Source organism: Globicephala melas, chromosome 2 (assembly GCF_963455315.2).
Source record: "Globicephala melas chromosome 2, mGloMel1.2, whole genome shotgun sequence".
Classification (NCBI taxonomy): domain Eukaryota; kingdom Metazoa; phylum Chordata; class Mammalia; order Artiodactyla; family Delphinidae; genus Globicephala; species Globicephala melas.
In genome coordinates this window covers 91,947,397-91,965,819 of record NC_083315.2, presented here as the reverse complement: position 1 = coordinate 91,965,819, position 18,423 = coordinate 91,947,397, and the positions used below count along the sequence as shown (strand labels likewise).

Below are 18,423 nucleotides of genomic sequence, written 5' to 3'. Positions count from 1 at the left end.
AATCATGCGGCTAAATCAACACTCCTCTGCGCTTGTGGTCAAGATTTTCAGGCATTTCTCCAGGGAGGCAAGTCCCACGAGAAGCAAACAAGAGGGGCCAGTTCCACAGGTTTATTTTTATTCTCAGTCTGATTAGCTCCGGAATCAGAGCCTCAGTGCAGCCCAATCAGAACCCAGATGGGATTCTTCCTGACCCTACTTAAGTGCTCTTGCCTCTTTTTTAGATTCTGAAAACTTCCAAACACCTATAACAGTCTAGAGAATAATGTGATGAATGCTGACATACCCACCTTGTACCTTTAAGAAATTTTGACACTTGGTCTTGTTTGCTTCACATCCTTAAGAAAATTGAAGTCTAGTTTATTTATACAACAAAATACCACATAGCAGTGCGAATGAACTAGATCCTCACTTGTCAGCACAGGCAAATCTCTCACAAATTGGTGAGTAAAAAATCAGCTTCAAAAGGACATGTACAGTTTGAGAACATTCACTTACAATGAAAAAAACAAAGCACCACTCAACAGCCTATGGATATATACTACAGCACAGAAAAAAATAAGCTACACCAGTTCTGGGATTCTGGTTGACTCTGGGGATGGAGGGAGTGAGGCATCTAAGGTAGATGACAAAGTGTCTAAAGGAGAATGAGCTATTAGGCAGAAATAAAGGGGGTCCGCGGACTAAAGTTTCCATGAATTGAAGAACAGGTGTAAGGGGAGTAGGTGGACAAGCAAACTGGATTCAGACACATTTAAATAAAGAAAACATTCAGAAATGCTGAAGCCCTCTGTGCACCCCTCCCTAAGCCCTAGCCTCAACCTCTTCTCCAGAGGAAACCACAGCCCCCAGACGCAGGGCTTTATGTCATCACACATGTGCGTATGCTGCCAGCTCAGGCTTTTCACTTCTCTTTCTCTCTGCATCACTCCCTGACTCCACTGGGGACAAGGAGGACAAAGGTAGTTCCCGGAATGTGGGCCAGAGTTTATTTTCATTGCTGTCAGTAGCCAGTTTAGATCAGAGGAAAATCAAAGACCTATTGAACGGGTCACAGAGTAGTATGTGGATATACAGAGTCAAGATTCCACTCGAGTTCTGTCCCTCTGAGGCTAGAACAAACCTCCTCCTAAGGTAACACAGGTTCTGTCATTCGAAGCTGACTTGTGTGCCAGAGAGCCCAGATCCCAGGTAGCAGATCCTCAGCAGATGAAAGATGGTGCTGTTCCCTGGGCACCAGGAGGGCATTTCGGAACCACCCACTGAGGGCCCTGCTTGTGGGTTTACTTTTCCAATAGGGATGATCGACTTATCTCTCTGACCCAAATCCTCTCTCACTTGGTAACTGAAGGTTCACAAACAGATGAAAGAAAAGGCTGTGTCCAGAGTGCACACTGGAGAGGACACGAGTTGTATTTCGCTGAACGCCCTTCCTGTCCGGTGGGGGTTGCGGGAGGGTCCCTCGGGGGCCACAGACGCTGAAGGCATGGCAGACAGACTTTTGCCCCACTCGTTAGCAGGTTGGGGTACAGGTAGGTGATCTAGAATCAGACAATCATCTCCTACCAGAGGATGGTGTTGAATCTTGAGGGAATGATGCAAAGACACAGGGAACATGAGAATTTATTTCTGGCAGAGGTGGCTGAGTTTAGACAGTGATGGTAGCTTCCTAACCTAGTTTTTGAGCCCAGCTCTCCAACTTTCCCATCAATTCTGCGAACAGCCTGATTTTCTGAAAAATTCCTTTTCTGCTTAAGTTAGTCAGAATCAGCTTCTTTGGTTTGCTACCAAGGACCATGACTGGTAAATAATCTATCACCACATTTGAATATTTCTAAACTCTAGATGCTCTTACAATCAGTGCCAAAAGAAACTTGCCACTCCAATAGCTGTCACCTCCCCCATGTGCGTGCACCGTGCAAATCTAGCCATGCAGACACGTCTCTCCTCCTCCAAGGGCCACCTGGGTTCAGCAGTTGGCCTCAATAGTACCTCATGTGTTTAAACTTTAACTTAAATTTGGGTTCCTAATAGTTATTTTTAAAAAGACTTCATTCTAAGGCTTCAGTGAAATAAAAAGTTACTGGAAACGGAACGGCCAGATGTAAGTTTACTATAAGTGAAGCCAGTACTCATCTCGGGAGGAATGGCTGCATGTCCGTATTCTTCTGTTTTAAAGTAATGTTGAAAGCTTAATAAGATTAAGTAGTATAGGGAAGTAGAACCGTTTTGTCTGTCATCAAGCAGGTGTAAAAGGATTGCTTGTTACATATCAGGCAACACAATCAAAGGCGAAAAAAATCACCAAGTGTCTCAGAAGAAAGCAAAGAATTATCAAAGCCAGGAGAGGGTGGTCTGCTCAATTTTTTCCCCACATACAGTTGCTGTTATTGTTATTATTTTATCATTTTTAAGTGTACAGTTTAGTGGCATTAAGTGCATTCATATTGTTGTGGAACTATCACCATCATCCACCTCCAGAACGCTTTTCGTCTTCCCAAACTGAAACTGTACCCGCCAAACAATGTGTCCATCCCCTCCTCCCCCAGCCCCTGGCAACCACTATTCTATTTTATGCCTTTATGAATTTGACTGCCCTAAATACATCATATAAGTGGAATCATACAGTACTTGTCTTTTTGTGACTGGTTGATTTCACTTAACATAATGTCCTCAAGGTTCATCCATGTTATAGCATGTATCAGCATTTCCTTCCATTTTAAGGCTGAATAGGTCTTCTCAATTCTTATACCTTCATGATATAAGAAAGGCACCAAATATCTGTCTACCAAAAAGTTCCAGCTGATTTTTTAAAAATTATTTATTTATTTATTTATTTTTGGCTGTGTTGGGTCTTCGTTGCTGTGCGCGGGCTTTCTCTAGTTGCGGTGAGCGGGGGCTACTCTTCGTTGCAGTGCGCGGGCTTCTCATTGCGGTGGCTTCTGTTGTTGCGGAGCACGGGCTCTAGGTGCGCGGGCTTCAGTAGTTGTGGCTCGCGGGCTCTAGAGCGCAGGCTCAGTAGCTGTGGCACATGGGCTTAGCTGCTCCGTGGCATGTGGGATCTTCCCGGACCAGGGAATGAACCTGTGTCCCCTGCTTTGGCAGGCAGATTCTTATCCACTGTGGCCCCAGGGAAGACCTGTTCCAGGTGATTTTAAAGAAAGGATCTAGTTTAATGATATGTTATTTAGTTTGCCTGCTGAAGGAAAATTATTCAAAAGGACCTAGAGACCACTGCTTCTCAAAGCCTGGTCTTGCATCAGAATCAAGTATGGGATTTGCTAAAATTTAGACTCCTAGCCTCTCCCTAGAACCATGGAATCAGAATCCCTGGGGCTGGGCTTGGTGACTTGCATTTTATTTTACTTTATTATTACTTTTTAGCGTATACAGATTTAATTTTATTTTTGGCTAAATGAGAGTTGTTTACAAAGCCTCTACAACACATTTATACATTATTCTGGCTTTAGTAAGCATAGGATGGTGAATGAAACTGAAGCCTGCCATGATTTATGGTTTCCACTGAGGACTGGTCATCATTCTGAATAGAAAAGATTATATTTTAGGCACAAGGGAAATGAACTATGTAGTAACTTCCAAATATAATATTAGAAATATTTATGCATGCAGCTCTTCAGTAAACTTAAGAGTTTGCTTTCTTGTCCTCTGGCACTTTCATTTCAAAGTAGAGAAGGGTGACCGGCATTTTATAAGCTCTTCAGACAATTGCAATGCCCAGTAAAGTTTGAGGATCACTGCCTTAGAATGAAGACCAAGGCATATGGGATGGCAAAGATGTGTCTGTGTTATTGCTGGTCGGTAACACAAAACACATTAAAAATAGTTTCTTTTTATTCTAAAAAGTTACCAATACGTGGTTAGATGGTACAGCACAGAACTGAGGAAACACAGAATTTAAATCTGCTTATTTGAAGATGGATTTTAAAATTCAGGAAAGCTCTGCCATCTTTGCTCACGCTGGGCCTAGACCCTGGCAAGCCCTTCTCCTCTGGCTTAGGACCTAGAAATCTAGCCCAAATCCTCGTCATTCTTCAAAACACCTGGGGGAAACTTGAGTGACATGTTACTTAACTTCTGTAAGCTCCAATTTTCTCATCTGTAAAACCAGGTTGTTGAATGACTGCATAAGAAAATGCTTTTAGGGCTTCCCTGGTGGCGCAGTGGTTGAGAGTCCGCCTGCCGATGCAGGGGACATGGGTTTGTGCCCCGGTCCGGGAAGATCCCACATGCCGCAGAGCGGGAGCGGCTGGGCCCGTGAGCCATGGCCGCTGAGCCTGCACGTCCGGAGCCTGTGCTCCGCAACGGGAGAGGCTACAACAGTGAGAGGCCCATGTACCGCAAAAAAAAAAAAAAAGAAAATCCTTTTAACATGCTCAGCACAATGCTGAGACTTAGTAAACTTTCAATAAATATAAACTTTCGTTATTAATTCTGCCCCCTCCCTCACAAAGGTGGACTCAGTTACTCCCTCTTCTGAGCTCCCAGAGTCCTTTGCTTATTCTCCTATTAAACAACTTTTCACAGTGGATTATAATCCAATGGATATACAGGGCTCTCTCATTAGATCATAAATTCTTTAACCGCAGGGACCACATCTTCCTCATGGCGTCACAAGACAGTGATTATCGTTGTGGGCTTTGGACTCAGGCTGCCTGGGATCTAATCTATCTCCATCACTTACTAATTCTGTGACCTTGGGCATGTTACTTAACCTCTCTGTGCCTCATTTCCTCATCTGTAAAATGGGGCTAATAATAGTATCCATATACTTCATGGGGCTGTGGAGTTAATGTATGTGAAGCATTTAGAATCATCTTGGTACCTAGAAAGCTCTCCAAGATGTTATCTACTGGTTATTTTAAAAATCCTCGTATCTCGTATTTAAAAATCCTTTAAATCCTCCTCGAGGATTTAAAAATCCTCGTACCAATGCATGGCGGGGGCACAATAAATATTTGTTGAAGGATGCCTGGCTGGGGTGAGGTACAGTCTGCAGTCATAGAGAAAACAAAATTAATTAGGGTAAAGGTGACAATGCAATGATGCTTGAGCCAAGTGAGAGAATCAGTGCTCAAAAAATAGCTAATAGAATATACCTACCGAACACAAACCATTCATATTTTACGAATGGAGCTAGTGGCCTTTCTTTCCCTGCTTGTGAGACAGAGGGAGTTCTACCAGCTGGTCTTAAAGACCCTGGGTTATTCCTGAAACAGAGCGATGGTTCCAACCACAGGATTCCCCTCTGGCTTAGGAAAGGCCTGTGCACACCTGCGCTGGCTGGGACAGCTCGGGGCAAACATTCTCGTACTCAACGGGCAGAGAGCAATGAAGTGCCCCAGAGGTTCTGTTACAGAGGGCGGTCAGAGCCCTGTCACCGCTACAGTCAGCCACACTATGCTAAGTAGGTCTGTGACGAAGCTACCACTTAAAACAACATGGAAAACCAGCGGCCCTCAGACCGAACGTGCCCTTGGCTGCTGTCTTTTTGGCCTACATAGTGTCCTTACATTTTGAGCTGACTGTCTTTGGTCTGGACAGCACTGTCCACCTGGTGCCTACTTCTGAGTGGAAACACTACAGCTCTGACTCAGCCTTAGAAACCCAACTGTGGCCTCCAGCCCTCCTGGGCTCCCGCAGCATGCCCCTAGCCCCCCAGAGAACTGTACTCCGTTAGTTCACACGTGTCTCTCAACTGGGCCGGGAATGCCTGAGGCGGGTGGGGGCCTTCCTACCCTGCTTCCTACACTGACTCAATGTTTTCTGTGGGAAAATGTTCAAAATCCCCCTTTTTTTTTGGGCCGCACCTCGCGGCTTACAGGATGTTAGTTCCCCGACCAGGGATCGAACCCAGGCCCTTGGAAGTGAAAGCGCACAGTCCTAACCACTGGACCACCAGGGAATTCCCCTAAACTTCCCTGCTTGAAACAATCTCTTTGAACATGTCTCTCTGGAAATCGAAAATACACTAAACATCTTGGAATTTAACAAGACATTTCAAATACAAAATTTTCTTTAATGGATTAATTAATAATTATCAAGTGCCTAGGATGTGCTTGGAACTGTTGCTGAGGGACATACTGCCATAAAAATGAGGCTGCTAGCTTTACCCAGAATATCCCCAAACTGGAAATAACCCAAATGTTCTTTGGCAGGTGAATGGATAAACTGCGGTGCCTCTGTGCAGTGGATGACTACTCAGTGATACACGGAATGAGCTACTGACACATGCAGCTACACGGGTGGATCTCAGAAACATGCCGAGTGGGAGAAGCCAGGCACTAAAGAGCACATACTGTACGATTCCATTTATATTAAATTCGAGGACAGGCAACGCTAAGCTACAGCGACAGAGAGCAGATGAGGAGTTGCCTGTGGCTGAGGATGGGGCTGGGACTGACTGCAAAGTGGCACAAATGAAGAAGGAACTTCTCAGGGTGACAGAAAGTTTCTATTTCCTGAAGATGGTGGTGGTTACACGAGAAACACGAGTACATGAGTAAATTTGCAAATGTGTCAAAAATCAACAAGCGGTACAATTAAAGTGAGTGCATTATAATGTACTATACTTCAATAAAATTGACTTAAAAAGTAAAAATAAATAAATAAGAAAGAAAGGAAAAGAGAAGAAAGGAAGAAAGCATGGACAGAAGGCTGGAAAGAAGAAAGAAAAGGAGAAAGAAAGGGAGAAGGAAAGAAAGGAAAAAATCCAAGGCTGCTAAACTTGTTTGAAGATATCCATCTCCACAAAACTGCTGAGTAGATCAGGAAGTTGAAATCTGTTCATCAGGGAACTATGTCACAAATCTGGCCATGTATGGAGCTGGATTTAGCAACAGTCGAAATAGTCTTAACCACAGAGGTTAATGTAAAATTTGGCTTGTCCACTGAAACTTTGAGAGTCGTGTAATTTCACAGTGCCTTGCCTCGTGGCCAAGGTGATTTAAGAGCCTTTCATGCTGACAGATCAGGGAAGAGAATGTTCGGAGTTTATGAGAATCAGTTCCAGCTGGGCAGAATGCAACAAGGCCTGGGGTGCACACAGATCTGGGCGTGTGTGTGTGTGTGTGTGTGTGTGCACGCGTGCAGGTGAGCTTGCACGTGGGTGTAGTGTATGTATGTGTGCAGGTAAGAGTGTCCCTGGAGTCGACACAATAATAGAACTGTCCCCATGATGCTCGATATATGTTAAAAATTCATCATTCAATTATAGACATTTCAATTCTATAAGACTTTCCAATGGAACTTTTAACAGTCTGGAACAAAATAGAGATGTAATCAGTCCAGTTGTTTAAAACTACACTTTCTATCTTTGCAAAAGGACCCCAAAGCTATATAGCTTTGCGAGCTGGGAAAGAGACTTTGTCCTGTGGAAGATCCCAGCTTGGCATTCCTGGCTCCACGTTCTGGGAACAAGGTGGGGAGGCAGGAAGGAAGGGGCCCTTTCCACCCAATCAGGGGCTTCCGTCACAGCCCTGTGGAGACCGTGGTCACCATCTCTGCTGAAAAGACCCACCAGGAAATGGCATCTGAGGTTTCATCAGTGGCCGCCTGGCTCAGGTAAACACAGGGCGGGGACCCTGAGGAAGCAAATTTGGTAGGCTCTTTTTAATAGAACAACAGAAAAAAATGCTTCAGTTTCTTCCCAAAACCAAGTTTCCTATTACGTGAGTTTTAAACAAAATGTGTGTCAATAAAAGGATGCAAGATAATGGAGGACATTCAGACCGAGGCCAGGTTCTCTCTGCCCTTGCCCTTAGTGCCCTTCTTGGGGTGGGCAAGGCCACTCGCCCAGCCGGCCACAGCCCAGGACTCTGCTCAGACCTCTCCTCCTCTTTGGCGGGGCCCTGGCCTGCTCCTCCCAGAGCTAGCAGCTCCGTTGCAAGCAGGGCATTCATATCCCTTCCCCAGCACCTACGGTGTTGGTTCGTGTAACACCGGCCCCTCTCCCAGAGTTCCCCGAGGTGTCATGTCCATCTTTGTGTCCCTCCAGAACCTAGTCAGTTGTCCAGCACAGACTGTCCAGACAGCATTGAGAGTGCTGGCAGTGCCCTTAACTGCCCTTCCTGTCCCCGGGCTCCGTCCTTTGCCATCCAGCCCTCAAATGATCCCCACCCCTTCTCAGAACTCAGATAATCTCCCCAACTGTGAGTCCCTGATTACTTCTAGAATAAATGTCTACAGAGTCTTGGCGACTAGCCCCAGCTTACCTCCCCAGCCTTTTCTCACAGTTCTCATACTAAACTACCCTCCCCACCCCAGAAACCACACTGGGCTCTTTGCTGCTCCTCCAAAGCATCCTGCAGTTCCCTGCCTCTGACTTTCCCTTCTGCCTGGGATGCCTTCCCTCTTTCCCATCTCCAGTTACCCATTCCTCTGGGGCACTTCCCCCAGGAGGCCTTCCCCAACCCGAGCGAAGCTGGACCTCCCCACCTCCTGAGAGGGTCTGTTCTCTGCCACAGCCTGTTCTCTAGATGAGACTGTCATCATGTCTAGAACCCAAAAGCCTAACGCAGAACATTGTACCCTAAGTCAGCTTCCCTGTGACATATTCTTCCAGCATCAGTGATGTTTCTTCCATAACACTTATTCTCTATAATGATATATTTATTTGCTGATTATACGACAGAAATTCTGAGGGCAAACACCACCCCTCATTCCATTTACCACCTTACACCCAGGATCTACCACTGAACATAGTAGGTGCTCAATAAATTTGATTTATTCCTCAGAAAAAAAAATAAACTTAACCCAAGGCCACACAGCTGTTTCCCAGGGGAGCCAGGATTCAAACCCAGGGACGCTGATCCCAGAGCCTGCAATTTTATCCACTGCGCTGCACTGTGTGTACACCACGATGGTGGGATTAGAGGTGATTTTTATTTTCTTCTTTTTGGTCTTTTAAAAAGTAGTTTTAAAGTGTTTTATGATGAACATATATTATTTTTGTAATAAAAAAATAAACATGGAAAAAATCATTGGCCCATATAGGACTGGGCTAGCAGTATTATTGAGGTGGCATTCCCTTCCTTCTGTACTGGTGTTTACAACTAGGGTCTGGATTTCTAGTGCTTTCCAGCTTACTGCCATCTCAAGAAACCCTGCGGGTGGTGTCTTTGCTACACACCCCGCTGTGGACAGAGGCAGCCCCCCTTCAGCTGTGCCCGAAGAACAGTGGGAACACACAGGTGTGCAATGAGTACAGACACTGCTCCTGCCTCCCTCCCCACCTCCCCTCTCTTCTCCAGCCGGCTTTCTCCTCCTCGCAGCTGACCAGACACACAGTGGGGTAGGTGGCGTGGGGGTGAGCTGATACTAAGCCCCTTCCCGGACCCAACAAGACTCTCAGAGAGGACGGACACCACAGCCTCCACATCTGCACAGCAGTCACCTCTTTTTGTGGAGGTTCAATGTACGTTCCTCTCAAAGTCTTCAGACGGTGATGGTCACCGCTTGGAGAATGTAACTGGCTACAAGAATATCCCCGCAGTTACAGAGTTCCCTGCCTCCCCGTGCCTGGACTGAGGGTGGTCTGGCCACTGAACACACCACATTTTAAATTAAACCAAGGACTGAGCCTGTCCTGGGGTGGGCTTGGTGTTGTTTATCCTCTAGCTTCTCTTCCCACTCCTCTCCCTTTGGAATTTAGTCCAAGACCTTGTGAATTAACTTTTCTGTGCCTGTTTCCTCCTAAAATAAACAAGCTAGCCCCACAGCCTGTCTCTCCTTCCTCTGGGGGATGTTGTGAAGATAACGATGGGGCAGATGGTGCCATGTGACCCCGAAGAGCTCACACATCACGAAATCACAGCATACCATGGACAGATGGGGAACTGAGAAAGGCTCTACCTGAACTTTTAGCACGGTGAACGCGGCTGCTTCTGGTCATGTGACCAAGCCAAAGGGAAAATTGGGTTTCATATTTCATTTTCCATTTCAGGTTAAAAATTAGGTTAAGAAGCAGGTCTGAGCCCTAGAAAAAGACAGCAATAGTACACGGCATTTGAGGCTCTTTGCTGAAGAGAGAAGTTGGTGAAAATCTACTAGGAAAAACCTACATGTCCTGGAGCCTGGTTCAGCCATTTCACTTTACATGGCCTCAGTTTCTACTTCTATCAGATGGGTCAGATGATCAATATGGATTCCTTCAAATCTTAAAGATATATATGGTGGTTCTGAATATCAAGCTTCTCTGAAACAAAATGTCAAATTCTCAGGAAAATCCATTTAGTGCCTGTTAGTAGATACCATCAAGTTCCATTACCAGCATAAGAATGTAAAACCATCTGGATGGTTACAGGAATATTCAGTGACTAACTCTAGGGGATAAGATTAGCAAGGAACACATTTCATTTTATTATATTCATTCCACTGGACTCATGTGCTATGGCATTTTGGGCTGATCTGAAGGTCCTTGCATGTTTCCATAGCAGCAGTTAGTTGCCCTGAAGGATTAATTTCCTTGCCATTTAATTCCAAACTCCTCTATGCTGAAAGAAATTACCAGAGGAAAAGTCACAGAATTTGAGACTTTCAAGGATGCTGAGGAAGTCATCAGATTCAACCTTCTAATACTATAATTAATAGAATCCAGGAATCAAGTGTCATGCACGTGGAAATTGCCCCTTCCTCATTTTCAAGTGGGCTTTGTGTACCTCAGGTAAGAAGGTCTCATACAATACGTCTATAAATCAGACAAAGGCAGTTTGTACTCGTACTGGATTTTCTTGAGGCAAAATGTCAACGGTATATAGACTCCACCCAAGTGTGATGAGGCCAAATATTTACAAACAAGGCTTCAACTTGGACAATGCATCTTGTCATTTTGTGGTTCAGAAGGGCAAACAGACAATGTTTCTTCAAGTCATAATTTTCCGCAGAGAAATGTTAAACCCAGAGGGTGACAACTTTGGATCAACAAATGACTTGCAAGTGACCTCTGACCCCGACCCCCTGCCCTGCCCTGTTCCTCCTTTTAAACATTCCCAGTGTGGAGTGAGTGTTCTGTGAGCATTTGGACAACAGCCAGTCAATGAACACCAGCTCCAGCAACTAAGTTATCAGCTAACCCACTCTGAAAGCCAAACCATTACTCAGAGATAGTTACTTCTGAGTTTATGTCACAGATAGGAAGACAGATCAAGTCAGGGGGGACCAGGTAAGCCCACATTGGGGTCTTTATTTTAAAAAAAGACTCATTTAATTAAATGAAAGTCCATGTAGTTACCAACAGTATTTCAAAATGGTCAAGTATCTCCGGAAAGGAACTGCTTTGAGAAGATCTGTAAATATGAAAAGATGTTCAACCACAAGAACAGTGAGAAGTGAAATTAGAATTATAATGAGATGCCATTCACCTATCAGACAATGCAAAGATAAAGCGAAGATGAAAACAAAATCGGTAATGCCCTCAATTGGGGAGGATGTGTGGAAACAGGCACTTCTGTATTGTTGGTGGGAATGTAAACGGGCACATCTTCTAGAGAGGGCATTCTGGCCTCAGTTAACACAGTAAAAAGACCACAGTTCCTTATGATCCAGCAATGCCACTGCTAGGAGTGTATCTTACAGTTACACGACTGTGCAAACTGTATATACTTGCACTGTGTGTGCAAAACTATCTGTATTCTGTGGCACTGTCTGTAACAGTAAAAGATTAGAAACCGGGCTTCCCTGGTAGCGCAGTGGTTGAGAGTCCGCCTGCCGATGCAGGGGACACGGGTTCGTGCCCCGGTCCGGGAAGATCCCACATGCCGCGGAGCGGCTGGGCCCGCGAGCCATGGCCGCTGAGCCTGTGCGTCCGGAGCCTGCACATCTGGAGCTTGTGCTCCGCAACGGGAGAGGCCACAACAGTGAGAGGCCCACATACCGCAAAAAAAAAAAAAAGATTAGAAACCGCCTGAATGTCATCCATCCAAAGGACACCAGCTATGAATTCTGGCACAGCTACATGATGGAATATGAAGGAGGCAGCGCTAAAGTTCCGACCTGGCTGCGCTCCAAGATTTACTAAGTGGAAAAATCTTGGTGCAGAGCAGTGAGCAGAGGACCTTCTTACTCAGAGGAAGCCCAAGAGGCTGCTGCTGGGTTTTGCTCTAGGAGAGGAACTGGGAATGTGGATGGGACAAATGTTCTTCACCATTTAACTTTCTGTCACTTGAACTTTTCATCTCAACATGTGCACACATCCACACAAAACGCTGGTCCTTCCGAAGAGTACCTGAGACAGGCGAAACGCTGAGTAAGTGGTCGGACTTGTGCTTTGCAGCGTGATTTGGATTCGAACAGGGGATGGTTTTGAGAAAGAGACGACAAGAATCCTGATGAATTTGGAGGTTTCTAGAGGAAAGTGTCACGGCACATGTGAGAAATACCCCCAGACACCAGAAAGAGGATTATGGCAAAAAGAACTGGAAACGTGACAAGAGTCGGGGCCCTTGCCACGAGAGGACACCTCCTCTGGGTCATTCTCTGAAGCAGGTTCCCCGCAACGGCATTCCGTAGCTGCATTCTCTCAGCACCCTTTCTACAGATCTACTGTCAAGTCTATTGTGCTCTCTGCCATCAAACTTGGAAAACCTACCAAAATGGACTTGAGCTGTGTTCCACGTCCCTTTCACCAGTGTGAAAGGATAGGGCGGAGGATGTAAGTGGTGGGGGGTGAGATCTACTCTCCGGGGTAATTCTGGGGCACTTGGCCGAGCTGACCCTGCGATCCTGGTGGGTCTTTTGGGGACCACCCCAGTTCCAGGAAGTGAACAAGACTACCATCACCAACAGTTCTTTAATACGACTGTATGCCAAATGGCCTGTACATGTTATGTCGCCTTATCTTCCAAGAACTGGGGTGGGGGGTTTCCTCACTTTATAAAAGTGTAAACTGAGGCTCAGAGGGTCCCACAGTAAGGTAGGGGGTGCTGAGATCTGAGCTCAGGTCAGCCTCCTCCAGGGCCCACAATGATGGAAAACAAAGATGCCCTGAAAGTGCCGCTATTTTTTCAGCATGTTTCTACGTCCACTAGCTGGAGATGCCTCCCCACCAGCACGGGCGCCTGAACCTGCCCTCTGTCCACTCTGGGTCCTCTCACTCTGAGCATGTTTCAGAGCTAATGCCTATGGACCACTCAGGTATTGACATGATTTTACAGAGGAGGAAACTAAGGCTCACAAAGGTGGAATAACTTGCCCAGGTCACCCAGCTGGTCAGTGGAAGAGCCAGGGAAATGGAAAAATGTCCCAGGCCAGTGTTTCTCATATGATACTGCTCTTCTGCCACCTAGAACCCTGCATTTACAATCGATCACTCCTACCCTCCAGTCTGGGGGGGGCCCCCATGGGTGCACAGTGATGGTAGGGCAGAGAGCTTTTGCCATACATAACATTAGGGATGGAGGTTATATAACAAGGATGTCCCCATTATAGCAGTGAAGTTATTAAACATTTGAAAATATAAATGAGAATCTTTAAAAAAATCTCCTTATTTTTCTCTAGAGGTTCTAAAAACTCTAACTTCCAAAGAAGTCTAGAATGGTTTGGGGGTGCTCTTATATGGAGTGAACGCACAGGCAGAGGACAGCAGTGTCAGGCCAGGAGCCCCTGTCAGATGCTCACGAGGCTAGAGTCACCTGATTACCTGGTGACCACTGTGGGGTAAAGTTACCTCTGCTCCCTGTCAAAGCCCTCACCTGGGAGGATGTTGGTTAGTCAGAGATCCCAGCCCAGCGCTGCGCTGCCTCTCACCCCACCCAAAAGACCACCCCCGACCACTTACATCCTCCGCCCTATCCTTTCACACTGGTGAAAGGGACGTGGGACACAGCTCAAGTCCATTTTGGTAGATTTTCCAAGTTTGTGATCATCTCTTCTTTCACCTGGTTTGGAGGTGGCAGAGAGCACAGGAGTGGGCAGGCTCAGCGCTACCCCAGATTCCTAAAAGTGGGGACCTCCTGCACCAGAACCCCTGGACACGCCGTTTTCTGCGTCTCACTCCAGATCCCCCAAATTGTGCTTGAGGCCAGGAAATAGCATATTAACAAGTTCCCTGGAGCCCGAGAATCACTGCTCTAGGGCTTCAGTGCATCATTCACAGGGTAGAAGGGGAGCAGAGGGGAGACGGTACCTGAGAACAGGTATGACAGAAGAAGAAACGACAGCGACAACCTGGCATCAAGGGAAGAGAAGGCCAACCAGCCACCAACCAAACGAACACACAGAAACTGAGTGGCAGAGCCGGGCTGGACCTGTGACTGCCCAGTACGAACACCTGGCTGTTCACAGAGATAATTCTGGGCAATCAACAGAAGGTCAAAAAAGATAATCCTTCTGTTCCTCTCAGAATAAAATCTGCGTGCTTCCCTAAGGCCAACAGCTCCCACCAGCAGCCCCTCCTGACCTCACTGCTCACCACTCCCCAGCCTCCAGCCTTCCCTGACCTGCCCGCTCCCTCTGGCCTTTGCCTGCAATGCCCTTCCCCCAACTCTCTGCCAGGCCAGCCCCTCCATTCTGTAGGTCTGAGCTTAAATGCCACCTCCTCGGAGAGATCCCCTCTCACTACCCATCTAAAGTAGGACCACTCAGGACTTCCCTGGCGGTCCAGTGGTTAAGACTACACAGTGCTTCCAGTGCAGAGGGTGCACGGGGTCGATCCCTGGTCGGGGAACTAGGATCCAAAAAAAAAAAAAAAAAAAGAAGGACTACGCTTGCTGTGGGACCCTGCAATTGTTTCCTTCAAGTTTTTGTGTCAACTTCATTTGTTCTGCATTTTAGCTCATCCATCTACCTCAACCGCCCCCCTCCACCCCCGTATGTTTCAGAAAGCAGCAACAGGGTCTATCTTGGTGCTGTTAACACTAAAGCGCCTGGTACCTGACACATGGTATGTGCATGAGCAATGGACAAAGAGGACCTAGCAGAGCACGGTGCAGGGTGGACATTCAACGTAAGGAAGCTTCTTCCTCTTCCCACTACCCTTTTTGTTTTTTTTAAAAAAGATTTTATTTATTTATTTGGCTGTGTTGGGTCTTCATTGCTGCACACGGGCTTTCTCTAGTTGCGGCGAGCAGGGGTTACTCTTTCATTGCGGTGTGTGTGCTTCTCATTGTGGTGGCTTCTCTTGTTGCAGGGTAAAAGCTCTAGGTGTACGGGCTTTAGTAGCACACGGGCTCAGTAGTTGTGGCTCACGGGCTCTAGAGCGCAGGCTCAGTAGTTGTGGCGCACGGGCTTAGTTGCTCTGCGGCATGTGGGATCTTCCTGGACCAGGGCTTGAACTCGTGTCCCCTGCATTGGCAGGCGGATTCTTAACCACTGCGCCACCAGGGAAGTCCCCCACTACACTTGGAATGAGAATGCAGGGCAGCATGTACTATCTTTCCCAAAGACTACTACCAAAAACCACTAAAGGAAAAAAAACCAGGAGGTTTGGTGTGTATAGGGGAGAAGTGTCAGTTATGTGGAAATGTGCCCCATGTGGTACCTTTCCCCAGTGCTGTCTTCTCAGTGTGTGTGTGTGTGTGTGTGTGTGTGTGTGTGAGAGTGAGAGAGAGAGAGAGAGACAGACAGACAGACAGACAGACGGGCAGGGGTGTTTATGTCATTGCCTCTTGTGGTTAACATCCCGTCTAAGGGTTGACTGGGCTCAGCTGGGCGGGTCTCGATTGGGGTCTGCCATGAGGTGAAAGTCAGGTGGCAGTTGGGGCTGGAATCATCTTAAGGCTCAACTGAGCTGGTCCTCCACAGCTTTGCTCCTATTTCAGCTGGGCCAGTCAGAGGCTGCCTGAGCCTCTAGCTTAGGCTTCCCTCACAGTATGGTGGTCTCAGGGCAGCTGGACTTTTAAAATAGTGGTTGGCTTCCCGAGAATAAACATGCCAAGAGCTCCAGGTGGAACCTTCAGGGCTTCTTATGACTTAGACGTGGGAAGTCATACAGCATCACTTCTGCTGATTTCTACTGATCAAAAAGTGAGCCAGAGGCCATCCCAGATTCAAGGGCATGAATACTGGAAGGCGTGGTTCATGGTTGGCAGAGGTGGGAGCAAGAGGCATCTTTGGAGACTGGCTACCACGCTAGCTATAGGACTGTGGACTTAAATTCTTTGTGTCTCAGTCTTCTCTCCTGTAGAATGGGAGAGCAGTTCCTACCTCATACAGCTTTTGTAAGGAGCATATGAGTTAATAATATATGGAAAACACTTAACAATGCACCGTGCAAGTGTCAGCTATATTATTAGCACTCAAAAGAGTAAGGAGCAAACCTTTTCTCTAATTAATCTCTGTATCCCAATGTCTATTAAATGTTTTATGATCATGAGCTGCTCTCTATGGGAAGTAAGAGAAGTACTCTTTCTCCAACTAAAAAAAAAAAAATCGTTTTTTATTTAAAAGTCTAGGTTGGTTTAAAGTTTGGGTAGAAGCAGTCATTTCTCACGATCGAGTATGAATTTAAGGTATTAACAAAAACTAAAGATATCTTCCAGGGCTTGGCAAATGCCATTCTGAGTCATGGTCGTGACGCACTCACAGTAGGGGCAGAAGGAGTCACACTCGTGGTGTGGAATTTCCTGTGGCACTGGCGGAAAAGGAGTCTGAATGTGTTTGTCAGCAAACTTCCCCGAAACAAAAAGAAAGCAGGATTTCCTGTTGGAGGCCCAAGAAGCGAGTGATGTCCAGGACCTCACAACCCAACCTCAGACTGGCCTGAGCTCTGGCCAGAAAACAGGGTCTGCCAACACATTCATCAGCACTCAGCCCCAGGCACTGGGGATGCACCCTTTTCTGTTGTTGCCAAATTCAAACAAAGCTCAGAGACAAGTCATTGAGCTCAAGCTCTAAATATAAAAATGGCTTCATGATCCAAGCCTGTGGACATAAGTAAGTTCTACTCCTCAGAATTCCTACAGAATTCTCTACCATGTCATCCTCTACCTCATACTCCTCAGGTATTCCACGCAGCCTCCAGGATAAACCCAGTCTCCTGACGTGTGCATCCACCCGCCACATACACACACTCCAGCCACAGGCATGACTCACATTCCTCCAAAGGGTTCTGAGCTCACACATCTTCCCGTTCTTGCAGCCTCCTTCCATTGTCTCGAGGAGAATAACAATAGTTAGGGGAGCCAGGTTATCTTTCCCTTGACTGTGCACCAGACAGGTACCGTGACAAGATGTCACATCAACTCACTTTATCCTCACCTCATCCTGTACGGCCCTGACCTTGCGGGTTGATGAACTCACGCATTTACCTGGAGTCTCTGATCAAGGAGAGCTGCATCATAAGGTCAGACATACAGATCAATGAAATAGAATTGAGAGTCCAGAAATAAACCTCCACATTTATAGCCAACTGATTTTCAATAAGGGTGCCAAGACAATTCAGTGGGGAAAGTACTGTCTTTTCAACAAATGGTGCCGGGACAACTAGATACACACATGTGAAAGAATGAAGTTGGGCCCTAAAGTCACACCATATACAAAAATTAACTTAAAATGGATTAACGACCTAAATGTAAGTGCTAAAACTATAAACCTCTTAGAAAAATATAGGAGTGAATTTTCATGAGCTTGGGTTAGGACAAAAGCACAAGTGGCAAAAATTTAAACAGATAAATCAGACTTCATTAAAATTAAGAACTTTTAATGCTTCAGGTTAGACCATAAAGAAAGTGAAAAGACAACCCAGAAAATGAGACAAAATATTTGCAAGTCATATATTTGACTAGTACATACGACGTATAAAGAATGTTAAAACTCAGGCTTCCCGGGTGGCGCAGCGGTTAAGAATCCGCCTGCCAACGCAGGGGACACGGGTTCGAGCCCTGGTCCGGGAAGATCCCACATGCCGTGGAGCAACTAAGCCCGTGTGCTATAACTGAGCCTGTGCTCTAGAGCCCGTGAGCCACGACTACTGAGCCCGCATGCCACAACTACTGAAGCCCACATGCCTAGAGCCCGTGCTCCGCAAAAAGAGAAGCCACCGCAATGAGAAGCCCACACACCGCAACGAAGAGTAGCCCCTGCTCGCCACAACTAGAGAAAGCCCGCACACAGCAACAAAGACCCAACGTAGCCAAAAATGAAAATAAATAAATTAAAAAAATAAAGAATGTTAAAACTCAACAATTAAAAGACAAATAATCCAATTAAAAACGGGCAAAGCCTCTATACATACATTTCTTCAAAGAAAATATAGAAGTGGCCACAATGCACATGAAAAGATGCTCAACATCACTGACCATTAGAGAAATGCAAATTGAAACCACAGTGAAATACCCCTTCATACCTATGAAGATGGCTCTAAGCAAAATGACAGTGTTGATGAGAATGTGGAGAAACTGGAAGCCTCGTACACTACTGGTATATGAAAATATAAAATGATGCAGTCACTTTGGAAAACAGTCTGGCAGT

General features: G+C 46.2%; 1 protein-coding gene across 1 annotated transcript in view; it reads right to left on the bottom strand.

Moving 5' to 3' along the window:
* The window catches only part of EHD4 (EH domain containing 4), an 89,558-nt gene that overhangs the window by 20,455 nt on the left and 50,680 nt on the right, over positions 1–18,423 (bottom strand). The gene's annotated exons all lie outside the window — the stretch shown is intronic.